We start from the raw sequence: 14745 nt of genomic DNA on the forward strand, positions 1-14745 counted from the left end.
AAATCCTGCYCAGCCTCATCTGGAACAGATTTCAGCTCAGATGAGCTCTGCCTCAGCTAAGAACGTTCGTTATTTAGCTATATGGGTATATTTCCACAGTTTCTACAAGAGCTAAGCTACTTAAATGCCAATAGAATTTAATTTGTGAGTAAAGAAGAAAAATGTTAGGGAAATGGGAAGTAATGTGACTAAATAGGAATTTTTATTTCCAGTATTCACATCTTAGAAATATTTATAAAACCCCAGAACTGAAAACGTAAGTTAATGGAGGCAAGAAGAGTGTGTCTTAATCCTTTTCACAAAAGTCTTATTTAAACTGTTATAGCTTCAACCTCCCTACATTCCGCAGCAGTAAAATTTCTACTTGTCCTAATGATTTCTCTGACAGTGCACATGCTTGAAAACTCATCTCTTATTGTTTCAGGATAACTTAAATTAGCRGAATATAGTATTGTTGGATAGCGTTTCATAATTAAAAAGCCTGCTGTATCAGGTTAAAATCTTGATCTCTTAATAGATAATGTTATCAGAATAATCTCACTCTGTTCACCTTTACCTCTCAGAAAGACTCAGTGGATCTGTCAGAAAAGGTTGCTGTAGCAGTCAGACTTCTCAAAGACAGAAACTGGCAGGTTTGATTTTCCAGTTTTTCAAGTGATCTGATAGCAGTGTTTACTAAACTGTTGATATTTCACAAATCTTCCTGTCAGGCTTCAGTTCCTCACTAAATTTCCTTGACTCTGCTAACTGGTACCATTATTTTGTAGTCATAACTGGAAAAAGGAAGTCATACACAAAATATTCAGCATGTGAACTTCATGCAGGTTGTTTTGAAGGACTGAAAAATTACATCTATTTTGCCTCCTTTTCTAACTATTTGTTGCATTAATGTATTACATTTATACATAAACATCTCTTACAATATCTCCAAGTCATTCAAGCCCACATTTACTGTTAAAGTGCAGTGTTTCTATCAGACTGGTGGTAGAATCCTAAGAAAAGGAAAGCTCCTGCAAATAAATCATATTTCTAGTTTCATTCAACTTCTATCTTAGATGAGAGTAGAGATTAGATCTGACTTTGATACAATACAGTAATTTAGAAAGAGTTTTAATTAGCAAATGCTTAATAGCTTTTAAGTATTGCTGCAAGGTATTTTTACAATAATGTCTTTTGTTCATTTTATAGAGTTGGAGATGATTTTAGCTTGTAAAGTAGTTTAACAAAACMAAAAAACCCTCAAGACACATATTTTTATATATAGATACATATTTTTTCCATACTATTTTGTGCCAATGTACAAATTAATACCAATGGTATTAAACTGGGAATGATGTTGACTTCTTACGATTCCACAGGAGAGCAGAATAAGACATAGCAAGATACAGTACACATTCCTATGTACCTTTTGTTATCACAAAATACACCTTATCATAAAGGATACCTTATACATGAGCATGAGCAATTGCAGAATAAACAATGCTAATGGTTTATTTGACAATCCCTGTGCTTGGACTTTGTAATGTTCACACATCTTTTGTGAAAAACCCACCAGCGTCTCTGACCCTGAACATTTTTTAGCACCTACATTTTCCATAATTACTTCCCGATAAGCTATACTATTCCAGGAAAGTATTTGAAAATATGTTAATTTTTTTTTCTTTTCTTTCTGTCCTAATTGTTGTATTGTCCAAATATCATTTAATTGCAGTTTAGGAATAAACTGTCATTTCATAATTTTAATGGTCAAAGGTATACGTTATGAACATTGTTTTTTCTTCAGAACTTAAAGGCTATACTCAAAATCTCTTTAAAGAAACAACAAATTATGGAGTACAGATCTAATCATTCACTGACAGATATAGTATCACTTTAATCAAAGTGATTTAGTGTCAGGGATTTTTAGCATTGCCTAAGATTTTCATTGCATAGGTAAAAAGGGAGATTCTCCTTCTGTATTTCAAAGAGATTTGAAATTCACATTCCATTTTTACACTACAGGGTATAGAGAGCTTGCATACATAACTAAGACACTTGGTTAGCAGACGTATGAAGAATTTAAAAAAAGAAAAAAGATATCTAGGCTAGCTAGATCCCATAACCAGAATGTCCATTTTTTGGAGATAAATCTGATAGCATAACTGAATGAGATTTAGATRGCATATGAGACATGAATTCCATGCCAGATTGTGACAACATTGTGAATTTTTATTCAGTGAGACCAATACCTAACTATTATTCACAGAATTAGTAAGGTTGGAAGGGACCTCTGGAGGTCATCTAGTCCAACCTCCTAAAGATTTCGTGGTGCTGGTTCCACTGGGGCTTGAACTCAGGACCTTCAGCATGTAAAGCAGATATGATAACCACTACACTATCCCTCTTCTTCAATTAAAACTTTTAAATTGCTATGATGCCAGCCTAAATAAACTGGTTAGAAATCAATAGCACATCTAAACCTCCTTCATCCTTTTGAGTATATTTCTTTGGAAATAGTATAGAAGCCTCTTACTTTAGCCTGAATGTACTACTATTCTTACGTTGCCGGTCACTAGAACTAATTTACAACTCAAAAGAGACAGATGCAATATYTAAAGGAATAATCCAATATCAAACGTGGCAAATCAGATGAAAATATGAACAGAAATCAAGATCATTTTGTCTTCTGTTATCTTCTGAGTGCACAATCTCCCATTCAGTCTTACCAAGCCTTTTCCTACTGCCCTGCAGTTTTCTCTTGCTTTGCGCTGAACTTGCCACAATTCCTTGCAAAATATTTACTTTTAGATAAAGAGAAGGATGTTTTGTGAGGGTAAATGAGCAAACTAATTTTGGCCTCTCAGTTGAGTATGTTTCAAGGAGTCATTGAAGTTAAACGTTAGTGATGATGCAATTATATGTATATATAATGCACAGAAATCATGTTCTTCTGAGGTATGCTACCTGGTGAAGGATAGAACAAGTCTCTCTGGTGTCTAAACATCACCAGTGAGCACTTTGAGACCATGATGATCTGTTATATACTGCCTGAATTGAAAGAGAGCGCTATGTTTTTACAAAGAGGGGAGGCAAATAGGTCATATGGTGATCAAAAGTAGCCCCAATAGCTGAAGTGATTATTTATGTCATTCACAAAGTGTGCTTTTTTTCTCTCTGTCTTCTCTCTCTCTCTMTATATATATATTTTTACAAAGATCAATATTCCTGTCCAAGTACAGGAATCAAAGTCTTAACTGTTCTTTTTACCTTTCCATCCAAAGAAATACAAAAATGAACACTCTTTGTGGTATTCTGAGGGTTCCATTTTAACCTCCAAACATTGTTTATGTCTACAAACTCAATTATGACCACTTTAATTCTGAATCAGTAGCTACAAAGAATTAATGAGCTTTAACTAATCCACTTCATTAGTCATATTCCACCATTAACCATAATTTTCCTACATTGACAAATGCTTAACATAGACTATGAAATTGATAGAAAGCCTTTTACAAAAATATAGAGTGCCAATTTGCTTAATTAGGCACAGAGAAACAAATGCTGTTACAAGCAAGTTTCTACCAGGCAACATTATTTTTAGAAATTTCACATGCAAAATGTACTAAATATGTGGGAAGGACTTATAAATGGAGAGGATGCAAGGATGCTCATTAAGTCTTCAGCTGTACATGCTTTCACTTGGTTTAATGTGTGAAAAATAAGGGAGATGAGATAAACAATGAGAAGGTGACATAAAGCATAAAAGGAGAGCAGATGGCAAGATGGAAAAGCAGAGGAAAAGACAAATTATGGTAACTACATATCCAAATACTGATCTGCATATTATACAACTCAGGGAAGTTATCAAAAGTACAAAGACTTTAAAATCTTATTGTAATTACACAAATCCACATAAAAATTCTTTTTGCAGAGGGGCATACAGAACAAGGAATAAAAGGTAATTTCAGAGAAAATCACTAGCAAAAATTTAATGACTTATTAATCTAGTAGAGTTTAAATATTAGGGATTGTGCAGGATGCAAAGCAGTTACCTAGGTACTTGGATGTTGAGTTGGAATTCCTGTAAAGGAACGGAAGAAATCTACACAGCAAAAGAAATGATAATGAGTTGTCATTTACAAATACAGCTCTTCTCATGCTTACATTGGGACTCATTTATATGTATTTAATAAAATAAACAACAGAACATCTACAGAAGGGTTTTCAGAGGAAGTGGTAAAGAGAAGAATATGGGTAAGTCAGCTGTGAATCTGAAAAGGGACTTCACTGACCATTAAGGCAGCTTAGAATGTCTAACTCAAATATCTCTGCCTAGAATGTAGCCTATGTGCTTTGCTCGGATGAATCCCACCCAACATACCAAGAAATAAAAAGAGGAAATACAAAAAAGTCTAGTTACATGAAAAAAAAACTTAGTTTTTTTAGATAAGCATTTATTAAAGATGGAACTTCTAATATCAAACTATGTGCATACCTTTGGGTTACTTTTATATTTTGGGATATATGAAAAAAAAAACCCTTCATTCTTGGGAGATTAGAAACCACTGGGAATAGATACCAAGATCACTTCTAGACTTCCTGACAAAAATCTTCATTGTCACTTACGTCTTTACTTTCAGCTACAGAAAAAAAAAAAAGACACTATTATGACTGCTGTTAATTTTTTAAAAAATATATTACTATGTTTTGTTCAACATATCATAAGAATGCCAGGAATTTTTTAAAGACAATTTGTAACATATAACAAATACCTGATTTGCATTTGTAGATTTATAATCATTTCTTGGGGGTTCCCCCACCACCCCAAAATAATCTTCTAACAATAATGAACGTTTTATTTAGAAAAGATTTGCATTTCTGCTGATTTCTGGTGGACTCCTTGGCCAAACTATTAGTACTATTGGACTGGAAACTCAAAAAAGATAAATGCATTTGTGCCATGCTGATCTATGAAGTCAGACTAGGCAAACAGCAGCACCATCTACTGTTTAGATTGTAACCTCAGAAACTCCTAAAAGCTGGATCAAGGTACTTTGTTATGATTTGCAGTGGAAAATCCACACAAAGAATCACTTTCTCTAACTGATAGATACAATTTGCTTTAAGAAATTGTTTAAAAGCAAAATTAAAAAACAGACAGCTGTGCAAGTCTGAGACGATTGTCATCCATTTCTGCATTATTTTTTCATGCAAATTATTCCGATAATGGAAATAAGAAATCTAAAAATGTTTTAAATTAAGAGAATAAAGTGGAAAGGCAACTGCTTTTACAATCAAAAGGTTCTTTGATTTGTCACATGATTTTGGAATGAATCAGCATAGCGTAAGCATCATATACATATGTACATGTATGTGTTCGCGCACACACAATATGAAATGGACTTGCAGACTGTTTTGTACTCATTAAATTTATGACTTGATGCAGATGGGTCTTGAAAATTGTGTCATTTTTCAGATTAATAGCTAAAGAACTCCTAATATGTTAGCAGATCTTACCTGAAGGAAATGTTTGTAGTGACATTTTTAATAAGGTAGCCAGGAACAGCTCTTAGCTGGGAGGTAGTGGGTTCCACCCTATGAGAACTTTATAACCCCTTGGTAAAAGCTTTGAGTCTCATTTCATTCTTGCATTAAACAGAGAGGCATGGCACACACTAGGATGGAATATGATGCCCTGGACGTCCCAATGAGAGGTGCAGTGAGCCCTTGCACTAGCCCTAAGTGGGGATTTCCCTGGCTGTACTCCCCCTGCCCCAGGCATGCGGCAAGTCAGGCCCTTAAAGAGGAAGGTCCTTCAGAAAGCAATGATCTTTTGGGGGGGAGGAGGGAAAGGAGGAGGAAGGAAAGGATTTTTGTTTTTGCAATATATAACAACTCTCTTCATCTAGCATTATCTTGATAACAAATATCCTGCACTGGTCTTGTTTTGCATGCTATTGTTCTCTTAAATCTCCATTGTGTTACACAAGTCTGTTAAACAATTTTCTGTTGAGATCACCACCAGCTCCTAAAGAGACCACTTAAAAAAGTTGCAAGTTTTAGGCTCTCCACCTCTCTTGTAAATTTGTTACAGTATTCCCAGTATTCCAGTAATACACAAGTCCATAAATGTAGGATTCATATGAATTGCTCTGGGCATCTAACTGTTAGGCTTCTAATTCAACCAACCCAGATATCTAAAGAAGAGAGACCATTCAGAGAGTGAGTCATTTCATCTTAAGATATGATGTGAATTGATTTAGCTTATTGCCAATGCATATCATAGTTCAGTTTTCTCTAAACAAATGAATAATTTTTGAATTATTCAGCCAGAATGAATAGGACAGATCTTTTCAAAATGAAAAATTCCAGTTCTCTTTTCAGAACAATGCTTTGTTTCAAAATTTACATTTATTTTTAATAAAATAAAGCAAATCTTGACCTGCGATTTTTGGCTTTGGACAGAAAACAGAAAATGGCTCTACTCACTATCATTCCCTTTGAACAAAATGTTTGGTACACTTGCTGTGTGTGACAAAGAAAACAAAGATTAGCTTTACAGGATGACTGCCAGGGAAGACATATTTTTCCAGCCTGAATTCATCAGTTATATACCACAACAGACAAGCTAACTCTATCTTACTTCCCATTATCAGTGTTACTATGACAATGAGTATTGAAAATAGCTTTTTAAYTAGATGATAATATATGAGCATGAACCAAACTTTCAGAGACTGCTACGACAGAGACTATAAAGCTGCTAAAAGGCTGACAATGTAGGATATCTGGAAAAAAAATCAGATCAAATGCATGATTTAAATAATCCTCATCTATTCAACCTCAATAGTTGAGGCCTTAAAGAAACTGAGGAGGAATTATCTTCCTCTTGATATTTAGAAGTAACTTAAAACTGTCATCTTTGAAAATGACTCTTTGGCTGYGAATTAACCTGGGGAAAAAACTCAGTCTTATTGTTAGGTGGTCTTGCTCAATTTTAATGAAAAATAAATCTTCCGGATAAACAGTGCATGGCAATAACAGTGAAGGGTCAAGCACACCTTGTCTATACAGCTTGATGAAAGTCAATTTAAGTGGCATCCAAGTGATAAACTGGAGGTAGGAAAGACAGGTGAACAATCAAAAATCAAAGAAAAAGACAAGCTTTATTAAATACAACTATGAAAAAAAAAAAAACTATTACATGTAACTCAGTCCTAATCATCATAAACTAGATTTTACCAAGCTATACCACTACTGTTTAAATCAAGTAGAAGCTGTTCAGTCTGTAAATTATGTCATATAAAGTAAGTACATTACACTGGATACGCCTAAACTCAATCAAATTAATTCATGCTTGGAGTGAAGTGGTAAGGTTCAACAAATGTAACCATTTTATAGTAATATACTGCACAAGTGTTAGTTARTAATAAATCATTGTATTTTAGCACAATGCTTAAAAAATATTTTGCTTTACAGAAGTATTATTGGGAAAAGTGCCCATACATATATTTAGAAGCTTTAGCTCAATCAGCGAGCTACTTAAGAAAGTCAGAAAAGACCATAGAAATAGATAATCTGGCTGATACCTCTTTGCTCAGAGAGGTTAAGAATGTTAGCCTTCTGCCTGGAATGATTTTCTTGGCTAAAAGCAAACAAATAGCACAACTATCTCACACTATTTTTTTTTCCTGACGTGGCAGACCACAAGGCTGTGTCTGGAAAATAGTTGTTCAATAGACATCTGGCAAACTATGATCCGGCTTTCCTAATTGTAACTTAGGATAGGTTCTTTGGGACAACTCCTAATTTGTTCCTTCTGTGAACTTATATATCCTGTAACCCATCTCTCTTTGTGTCCCTTTTTTTGGACACTACCTGTGCAGAGAGACTCTACAAGCAGGATATACACAACTAAAAGTATAAAGCAAATATTCATGGTCTATCATACATATGATAGCTACTGTTTAACAAGCTACTAGGCTAAGCTTTAATATGCTCACTGCTCCTTATAAGGCACCCAAAGATTCTTTGCTAGCCAGACAGGTGGTCAGGAGAAGAAGGGTCAGCTCCTGGAACAGAGCCTCAGTGTTGAATTGCCATCTTCTGACACTCTTATTTATTTATTTATTTTATTTTATTTAATTTTATACTTCTCCATGTTGGTGTTTTCCCTTGTCTTACCTCTGTCTGCAGTTTTACCTTTCTTATCTCACATGGTATGAAACCTTTCCTATCTCACCCTGCAAACTTTCTGATATTTTTCTTCACAACTTAGCCATATTTTCTCAAAAGTATGAGACAAAGTTATGTAGCTGTGCAGTATCAGAAATCGGCCTTGGATCTTTGCAGCACAGGGTTAGAGAGAGAGGGAGTTACATTCTTTTTCAGGATGTGACACGGGATGTAAGGTCTAGGTGGCTAAGATTTAGGATAGGTAGCTACCATACAAACCCATGGGCTTGAATGCCAGCTATTCAACAGTAACTTTCTCTGTTCCCTGGCTTACCCACAAAAGAAAAGCTTATCCTTTCCCTGTGATACACCACCAGATATTTCTGCAAATCCTGGTACATTGCAATAAGTCATTTTGAATTTTAGTTAGTTTTTAATCCATGTTTGGATCCAAGCCAATTTGAATTAATGTTGCAAAATGCTGCACTAAATCCTTTAATGACATCCATCCAAGATCAGGATCTTATATCCTGTCCATGAAAATAGAGAGCTTATAAGAAGGAGACATTCTGTAGCAGACATATTTTTAAAATATGTACACTTCTGAATAATATGCATCACATTTCTGTCAGCAAGAGAAGGCTTTCAAGCTAAGTTTTACTCTTAATTGATTTTCCTTATATGCCTTCTCATTTTCTATATAAAGATCAATCTGTGAAGTAAGAATTCAGTCTTTCTGGCAGTAGCCCATCACAGTAATCACATCACTAACCAACTTAATCATCCTGACCAAAACTGTAACAAAGATAAGAGTCATATTACCAAAAGCTCCTTTTGCAACTTAGCCTGTTCAAGCAACTGATTTTAGACAGCTCCAATTAAGTTGTACCTTAACTATTCCAGTGCTCCAAAATACCTGTTCTGATAAACACCATATTGCAAAACTATTTAAATTGTTACATAATCTATGTCAGTGTTGTTTTTTGGGGGAAAAAGGAGGGGTGCATTTTATTCTTAAGAAATTGGCAACTATGACTGACTCTAAGTGAACAAAGACTAAAAGGTTTATGTCATGCTATAAAATGCTGAATATGGACAAATTTATCTAAATATTAGCACACAGCAGGTAAAAGCTTTGAAATTTTAAGGATAAGGGTCTGATCTACCCTGATCTTTAGGAAAAGATAAGAGATGGGTAGGAGATATGGTGTTGAAGAATTAGGCTTATTTGCACTTGCTGCTAAAGAGACGAGTGCAGCTGCAGAGACAGACAGACTCCCCCTCTGTAACAGTATTCTGTCCTTAACAATTACTTGCTTTGCCTATACTTGGATCTAGCCCTAATTACGTTTTGTTATCATCAAAAYAGAAACCTTAATCTACATTACTAATTTTCCAGTGCATGAATAGACCAGACACAGTGCAGAAGGAACAAGAGGTTACTTCTACACTTTAACAGGTATCTGGAAGGATGAGAATTTARAGGTTCCTCTTGACATTTTTCTACCTGCCAAAGCTGTCAACTAAATTATCAATTTAGACAGAAGTGTGGTCTTTACAACATCAGTGCATACTACACATCAGAACAGGAATCCTTGGTCTACAATTAAAGCAAGAGTCTTTTCCACAGTTAAGGCTTATCTGGCTTTCTCGTCTACAAGCTCATTCTGTAAGCATGGGGAGACCAGTGCAGGATGATAGAAACCGGGATAGTGAGAGGGTCTGGCTACTGTGTGCACTTCAGTAGCCAGAAGATAATACCAGGTTTCCATGTTTTGCAACTCCTTTTCCTTGCAGCTCCGTTTGGGCTGCAAGCCAATTAGTTGTTGCTGTTGCTGCTGCTTCCTCTTTCTGCTCCCACAAAATATCTGCAGTGAATCTCAGTGTGAATAAATCCTCAACCAACAAAATTTCCTCTCCTCTTGTAAAGTATTAGAGGACTATTTATGAATATACAGAAAATTCAAAGAAAATAGAACTTTATACACAATCATTTTAGTTAAATTTCCATCAGTTCCATGAAAACTGTTCTTCTGTTTCATGGTAAATTGAAATTTACTTCCAGCGGTGAGTCAGACTGCTTTCCTCACTTCTGTAAGAAAGCTGGATGCAGAACTTTCTAATTTTGCAGAGATATATAGGCAGCCCTGTATGCAGGCAATGCAATSCAGCAATTTTTGTTTGGGGATGAGCTTATTTTCTAACTACATGTATATCACAAACAGGTTTAATAAAAGTTAAGAAAAGACTGTGGCAAACAATGACTTCAAGGAAATCAGCGCTTATCTATGATTACATAGTAAAATAAGAAGTTCCTTTGTTTCTGAAACGCTTGCTATTTAAAAATTTCCTTCCTAAGCCAGGAGAGAAACAAAATATTTTATTGAATCAGCTGAAGTGATAACTTCTATTGCTAATCATGGTAATCATTTAAATTAACATACGAATGGGATAAAAGACAGTAGTAACAGCCCCATGAAAAGGGTAGAGAGAAGAGGAAAAAAGGAGTCTGTTAGTGGATGGTATACTCGGATCCACCTTCTTCTCTTGTGTCTAGTTTTCACAGATTACCATTTGTGAGGAAGTGTCAGAGAGCCACTCTTTATGTTCCTGTGAAAATTGGGCCTGAACTCACAGATATTCCTGCATTGTTGGTGTACCTTAGGATTATGCCCTTCCTTAAAAATAAGATTTTAACTTGTGAGCTAGATTTAGCACTAGCTATCCTATAGAAAAAAAAATCCAAGGCAACTGGTAAAGACTCAAAATAAGCAATTTCAAAGTCATATTAAATAAAAAAGATGCCTATAACATTTTCGTATTTTGTAAACATACACRTTCTTATCCTACTAGTGAGTCATTTAATATTTTTCCTCACACTGACAAGAAATACGTACATCAGTGTCTTCCAGTGCTAAAATCCGCAGGAGTACATTTGTTGTTCTCATTTCTAATCACTTTAAATTACTGATAGCATACACACATACATATAAAAGTGAATTTTCTTGTGATTTACTTTTTAAATATTGCATTTATGGCTTCAAAATTCTGCTGATTCATAATAGGATAGCAGGTGCAGTTCCAGCTTATGCTACAATAGGCTTTGTAGTCTCTATACAATGAAATGTTTTGCATGATTCCATGTAGAAATTATCCTACAAATTTTTATTCACATACTTTCTACCTTAGGATACCACCATTACAAATCAATGAACAGTTGTAAGATGTTAGGGGTAAATTAATTACTGAAAAAACATGCATAATTTTTATTCACATATTCCATTTCTCACAGGCATGTTTGATAAGCAGTAAGTTAAAAGTCAAAGACCCTGCAAATGTTCAAATCTCTGAAGGTGGATATTCTTTAATCCCACACTATYTGAAACATTAATTTGAAGCACAGATTAATACTTTATCATTATTTATTAAGCAAGTACTTTAATGAAAGAATAGGAAATGTAACAGTTGAAAAAAGGGCCAAATTAAACTGGATACAAGTTTCTCAACTTGTTTTCAGCATTCCCCTCCAACAGGCATTTGCCTTGTTTCAAGATACTTGTTCACCTTAAACTGTGTGTAATTTCAAGTGTACCCCAGCACTTCAAATGTTTTAGTACCTACCCTTTTAGGTCTAAATTGTTAAAAAAGCAGCTCCTTTGAGGACACAGAGTATTTTATAACGAAAATGCATGTATTTATAACTTTCAGAAAATAACAAGACACTACGTGTTTTAATTGTGTYTTATTGCATTTTTCTGTAAGTAACAATAAAACTAAGATTTCTATCCATGAAGCCATTTTTTAAAAATTGCCAAAATTAATCAATTCCACTTTGCATGCTAGAAACTAAAATCCATTAACCCCATTTTGCGAACTGAAAACCAAATTCCAGAAAAACAGAGGTCAAAGATAGCAGCTTTACAAGTATAGCTTTCATGAACTATTACTGTATTTTACTGGACCCATTTGCAGTTSATTGCAATAAACACAACCCCGGTTCCCCTAAGGCATCCCTGAAGTGACATAGCTCCTTATCTTATATTGCCATTTTAGTACTTTAGAACTGAACTGGAAAGCCAAAAGTACACTAGAAGGATTACGTCTCGCAGGGTCTTTTCAACTCTGTGTTACTGGCTCCGACTTAGCTCAGATCAGCAATGGTTGAAAAGTGATTCTGCACAGTGAGCTGTTGCAATTGATCTTCATTGYTAGACATCCAACAGGGGCATCTACCACTGAGTGTCACAGCTGGGATTGATCTGGCCTACTTTCAGTGTCTGCAAGCTAGGTGTCCCTAGYTAAGCTAGCTACCTTGAAATCCTTCTTGATCTCTGGACAAAGACAACTACAGAAAGCAGTTCATTCCAGGAAAGATGCCTAATGTCACAGCTGCACACCCACTTTAAAACAACCCGAAGCTATCCAGCAGGTTTTCCTCACAAAAATAGCTGCACCTCCGCGTACCCCGAAGCAGTGCCAGCCCCCTCCCACGCACCAAGCACAGAGGTCACGCAGGCCAAAGAGGCTCATAAGCTACCACGACTATTTCCGTCCCGAGGTCGCTCTTCCAGCCACAAACCCCTTGGCAGCGCTAGGTGCCGTGAGAAACGKCCCTCCGCCACCAGGCCGAACAGCTGAACGGGGCCGCCCGCAACCCACCCCGCGACCAGCCGCCGCGCCCGCCGAGGCAGCGCCCGGCGCGTCCTAACGGCCGTCGCGGTTACCCGTTGTCCCCCTCCCCCGGCCAACAGGGCCGCGCGAGCTGCAGCGTCACGGCAGAGGGGCGCAGGGGCGGCTCCCGGCGCGGCCAGCGCCCGCCGCTACCGGGCCGCCTCGGGAGCGCTTCCCGCCACCCCCGCGGTGGGGCAGCGCCACCGGGCGGGGTTCATTTTCCGGCAGTCTCGCGAGCTTTCGGGCGAGGAACGAACGTCCCCGGGGGCGGGCAAGAAGGAGGAAGTGGAAGGGGGGGAGGAAGAAGAAGAAGAAGAAGAAGGGGAGGGAGCGGGGGAGGCCGCGCGCCGCCGTCAGGTGCGTCAGGGCGCGGCGCGGCCTGCGCGCGCAGGGGCCGGCGGCGGTGTGGGGCGCGTGGGTGGCCGTTAACGAGCGCGGCGGAGCGGCCCGCGGGAGCGCGGCTCCCGCCGGGTCGCTTGGAGGAGCAGGGCGCTGCTGCTGTCTCCTAGGCCGCGTAAAACTCCCGTGCGGGWCTGAGGCAGGAATACACCGCTCAGGGAAACTGAAATGATTTGGGCAGTGAGGTTAAAACCGGAATGGATGTGGCCAGCTTTAAAAATTGCCCTTCTGTTACTTTTTTAAAAGAAGCAGTAACGTTTCTTTATTTTACGATCACTTAAATTGTCACTTGGCTTCTCGTCTTTACTGTTCAAAGAAGTTGTGATTCATAGTTTTGGCTCTGTTTTGCTTGTTAATATTGGTTGTTTACAAAAAAAGGGAGAGAAAAAATCAAGTTGTAGGCCATGTCTTGTGGCAGACACGGTGAAGTCATGAAGTCATATATTTTCTTGGGAGAATTATGGGAATGCAGCCAGAGTATGTAGAGACGCAGCGAGGAAGGCTAAGGCCATGTTGGAACTGAGTTTGGCAAGGGATGTCAAGGACAACAGGAAGGGCTTCTTCAAATACATCAGCAGCAAGAGGAGGACTAGCAAAAATGTGGGCCTGCTGCTGAACGGGGCGGGGGCCCAGGTGACGAGGAATACAGAGAAGGCAGAATTACTGAATGCCTTCTTTGCGTCCATCTTCACTGCTAAGGGCAGCCCCCAAGAATCCTGTAGCCTGGACGTGAGGGAGAAGGTCCGGAGAAGGGAAGACTTTCCTTTGGTTGAGGAGGAAAGGATTAGAGWCCTTCTGGGCARGCTAGACATCCACCAATCCATGGGCCCAGATGGGATGCACCCACGGGTACTGAGAGAGCTGGCGGATGTTATTGCTAAGTCGCTCTCCATCATCTTTGGAAGATCMTGGAGAACTGGAGAGRTGCCTGAGGACTGGARGAAAACCAATGTCACTCCAGTCTTCAAGAAGGAGGACTCAGGCAACTCTGGGCCAGTCAGCCTCACCTCTGTCACKGGAAAGGTGATGGAACAGCTCCTTCTGGATGTCAYCTCCAGACAYATGGAGGAAAAGAAGGTGATCAGGAGTAGCCAGCMTGGRTTCACCAAGGGGAAGTCCTGTTTAACCAATCTGATAGCCTTCTGTGATGGAGTGACTGGCTGGGTAGATGAGGGGAGAGCAGTGGACGTTGTGTACCTTGACTTCAGCAAGGCTTTTGACACTGTCTGCCATCACATCCTCCTAGATAAGCTCAGGAAGTGTGTGTTAGACGAGTGGACAATGAGRTGGATTGAGAGTTGGCTGAAAGGCAGAGCTCAGAGGGTTGTGATCAATGGCGTGGAGTCTAGTTGAGGCCTGTGGCTAGTGGCGTCCCCCAGGACTCAGTRCTGGGTCCCATCCTGTTCAACTTCTCCATCAATGACCTGGATGAAGGGGTGGAGTGCCTCCTCAGCAAGTTTGCTGATGATCCCAAGCTGGGAGGAGTGGCTGACACACCTGAGGGCTGTGCTGCCATTCAGAGAG

The 14745-nt window shown here is 38.3% G+C and overlaps 1 protein-coding gene across 2 annotated transcripts in view; it reads left to right on the forward strand.

Annotated features, from left to right (window-relative positions):
* Positions 1-13076: 13076 nt before the first annotated feature.
* The window catches only part of PNPLA4 (patatin like domain 4, phospholipase and triacylglycerol lipase), a 26788-nt gene continuing 25119 nt past the window's right edge, over positions 13077-14745 (forward strand). For both annotated transcript variants that reach the window (XM_085321468.1, XM_085321469.1), the window contains exon 1: positions 13077-13179. The gene's annotated coding sequence lies outside the window, so the exon portion shown is untranslated. The remainder of the gene's footprint in view (positions 13180-14745) is intronic.

Source organism: Rhea americana, unplaced genomic scaffold (genome assembly GCF_003343005.1).
Source record: "Rhea americana isolate MKP2758 unplaced genomic scaffold, rheAme1 scaffold_7, whole genome shotgun sequence".
Taxonomy (NCBI): domain Eukaryota; kingdom Metazoa; phylum Chordata; class Aves; order Rheiformes; family Rheidae; genus Rhea; species Rhea americana.